The 3,746-nt window shown below is 45.4% G+C and overlaps 2 long non-coding RNA genes across 5 annotated transcripts in view; one reads left to right on the forward strand and one right to left on the reverse strand.

The window, feature by feature from the left end:
- The window catches only part of LOC109287424, a 6,283-nt gene extending 6,094 nt beyond the window's left edge, over nt 1-189 (reverse strand). The window contains exon 1 of the long non-coding RNA XR_002094862.1: nt 63-189. This is a non-coding gene — a long non-coding RNA (uncharacterized LOC109287424). The remainder of the gene's footprint in view (nt 1-62) is intronic.
- Nucleotides 1-3,746, forward strand: part of LOC109287421 — a 39,081-nt gene that overhangs the window by 18,384 nt on the left and 16,951 nt on the right. The gene's annotated exons all lie outside the window — the stretch shown is intronic.

Raw genomic sequence — 3,746 nt, forward strand, 5'->3', positions numbered from 1 at the left:
GGGGGGGGGGGGGGGGGGGGGGGGTGAGTTGAAAGCTGGGTGAAGGAGCCTTGGCTACTCACTCAGACGATTGGGCTACTGAATGAAAACCCGAACAATAAAATGTTTGGGGTGTGGTGGGTAAGAACAGAATCAGGAAGACAAACCAGTGAGGACCAGAGCACCCAGACCAGGCTCCGGTTTCCTCAAATGCAGCCTGTCCCCACCCCCGGCAATCACCCTCCCTCTAAAAACTTTAGAAGGAGGAAGGGAAAGGGGAAGGAAAAAAAATAGAAAGGGAAAGGAAAGAAAAGAACAGGGAAAATAAAAGCTTTCCAGCCCGCTGGAAGAAGAAATGTGTATTTCTTTTCTCTAAACACTCCTAATTTTTCAACCCAATTGAAAATAATAAAATGTATAAAGAAAGCAGGGATGCAGTTTTCCAGAGCTCAGCTGCTGAATAACTCCTCATCAAATGCACCGATTTCTTTGATTAATCCCGAGGTCTAAAGCAGAAGCAGTTCCAATATGATACCTTACACGCCAAGCTGCTTCTGCTTCCCTACTTTGGTGCAATCGTTTCAGCGCATTTCTTTCTCTTTCTTTCTTTCTTTTTTTTTTTTTTACAATAATTTGAACTCCGTCCCCTCTTAACAAATCCATTTTTGAAGCGGTACCTGCTCTCTAATTGCCCTGAATAAATGTCCTCTCCCATCTCCGGCTTCCAGCACTCTCATGGGGTGGGGGGTGGGGGGTGCTGTCTGCAACAGACAGAGAAAAGGGGGTGACCAGGCCACTGACGCTTGGGGGAATGCCCTCCCCTGCCCAACAACTCCAAATTTAAGACTGTTTTAATTTCGAGGGGAAATTACACACTCAGCGCGCGCGCGCGCGCACACACACACACATAAACTGTATATGCCTTAATATAACCATAACATTACCATTCTCTCATTACAAAATATTTTACCACTTCTCTGATTCTCTGTATAGCTATATAGATTAGTCATATATATATAACTACAAGTGTATATAGATGCACAAACATACACATGCATGTAGAAACATGGACATAAATATACATAAACAAGTTCTCTGTTCAATATACCTTTATGTTGTTGTATAATACAAATTCTTTTAAAGGCACCTAGTTATTTCATATACACACACGCAAGGATATATACCTGCATATAGACACGGATATGGGCATTGATTTATGTTTTTATATACATGATATGTAGGTGCACGAGCGTATGTATATATATGTATATAAATACATATAAATAGGCGCATAAACATACATATATATGTGCACGGGCAAATTGCAGCTAAATACATATATGTATGCATGTACACATATTATAAATAGGTAGATATGCATATATGCATGTATGCATATATTTATATATATGTATATATATTTAGGTATGAATATGTATAAGTGGCTCTGTGTGTGTGTGTGTGTGTGTGTGTGTGTGTGTGTGTGTGTGTGTGTATGTACCCATCTGTCCCCGAATGTAACATTCACTCGCTCCGGTGTAAAGCTCGCTAAGCTCTGCACCATCCCCTCTGCTCTTTGCCAAGAGGATTTGGCGGTGGCTGTTTAAACCACACTCCTCTCCCAGGCATTTCCACCCTAATTCTTCACACACAATAGTGAATCATTCCTCCAGCTCTTTTTTCCCCTGTCATCCCACTTTGCTTCAACCAGAAGCACCAGATTCCAGCCCCTGATGAATGGAAACACTGCCGCTGCCTTTCAGGGAGAGGCGAAAGAGCCATGCGAACTACCCTGGGCTCTTTGGGGGCTGCCTCGCCGCGGCCGGGGCGGCCGGGAGCCGAGTTTTGCATGTTGCAGCGGATCCATTTTCCGCCCCAGTCCCCGACACGGCAGCGCTCGACACTTGGCCGTGCGCGTTTCTTCCTTCTAGTCGATTTTATGTTTCTGATGGCGAACATGTTTTGTTTTTAACGAGGCTTTGGCTGGATCTGGGCTGCCCAGGGCTGGGGCCGGAGCAGAGCCCTTCGAACAACGTGCGCCCTCAGTTCTGTGCGCGTTTGTGTTTGATTTTCCTGGGCTGGCTCTGGGCTGCTTCGCAGGAGGCGCTAATTAGAGTGTAACTGCCAGGTCATTGATTTCATGTTACCAGAGTTGTTGTTGTTGGGTTTTTTGTTTTTTTTTTGGTTTTTTTTTATTTTTGTTTTTTTAACATGAAATATCAGCCCGCATCAGAGGCAAGCGGAGGGGGTTTGGGGAAGGTATCCTATGAGCTGTCCAAATTCACAAAACCCAATTAACCTCATACACGCACACTACCGGTTTGGGACTTTCAGCCCTAAAAAAGCACAGGTCTTTCCCTTTTCCCTTTGCTGCTCTGCTGGAAGTCTGCTTCTGACGCGAAGATCTGGAGGCAGGAACATCATCGATGGCTTTTAAATAATAACAAAGGGGAGAAAAATAAAAAATAATTAGCCCCACCTCTTTTGCTTTCAATTACTCTAATTAAAAACCCGAAAGGCAATTCCTAGGCAATATCTAATAATAGAATTAGCAATCGGATCCATCATTTCACACAGGGATATACTTCCAGGGGTAGTGTGCGAGCTCTATTAATAATAATAAAAAATCCTGCTAACCCTCTTTTTAAAATTAATAACTCTGTAATTATAATAATTTTATGTGCCTTTTTATAAGAAGAGGTTAATGTTGCCACAGTCTGGGGATGGGAAGGATGAAGTGAAGCGAGATACTGCTGCTTAAACTGACACCTTCCTATTTTATTAGGAGACATTATTATTATCAGACATCTGCAGGTAGAGAATTAAAATTAAAATCGCTTTCAACAATTCAATACACTTTTTATCAGCCATCTATCTGAAAATCATGAACATTCATCATCGGAGGCATTCTCCCTGAAAACAAGAACCCATTCAAATTTTATACAAATTATCATATTTATCATAGTCTGAAACTCTGGAGTAACATCTCCACAAACTGTCTGCTAACTCCCCAGGGAACTGAATTTCACTCCATAGCAGCTCAGAGCAATTCTCTCCCCTCTCCCTCTCTCCTGGCCCTTTCATACTCCCTGCTTCCTGCAACTCAACAGCCCTGAGAAGGGAGAGAGCCTAGAAGAGAGAGAGAGAGATGCAGCGACGAACAACATTAAAATAACAGACAACAAAGCGAAATGAGATCTCCATCCATGGCAAGAGAAGGAAGTTTTGCCTGATGCTGCCCTAGCTCAGGGACATGCCACTTTCGGTCCCAGTTTTGGAAGAATCCCATTCATTCTTCCTTCAGCCGGATGCATTTCCACTATAATAATCATCATAATACTAGTAGTAGTAGTAGCAGTGGAAGGCACGGCTCTTTGGGTAGATGTGGTATCTTTTACTAGACCGACTAAACAATAGTAGTGATGGTACAAGGGGCCTGGGGACCCTGCCAAGTGTTTTTAAACTCTGTTTGAAGTGTCCTTAGACAGGTCTGAGGAGAATGAGCGGTGTCTCTAGGTGTTGGACAAGGAGCGCGGTGGCAGGACGGTCCCAATCCCGGTCCCGGCGGCTCCCGGCATCCGAAGGCCAGAGCCGTCCGTGTTTTGCTCGCCAGGTCGCAGCCGCGTCCCTCGGGGCACGTCGGTCTCGGGCCAGACTGGACCCAGGCCCGCTCGGCGCCGGGGCTCGCAGCTCCCGCCCGTCCCAAGCAGCTCCCCCGCCCATCGGAGCCGCCTGCGCTCGGCCGCCCCGTCCAGCCCGTCCGCGGG

This window comes from Gavialis gangeticus, unplaced genomic scaffold (assembly GCF_001723915.1).
Source record: "Gavialis gangeticus isolate Ggan-Ray unplaced genomic scaffold, GavGan_comp1, whole genome shotgun sequence".
Lineage (NCBI taxonomy): Eukaryota > Metazoa > Chordata > Crocodylia > Gavialidae > Gavialis > Gavialis gangeticus.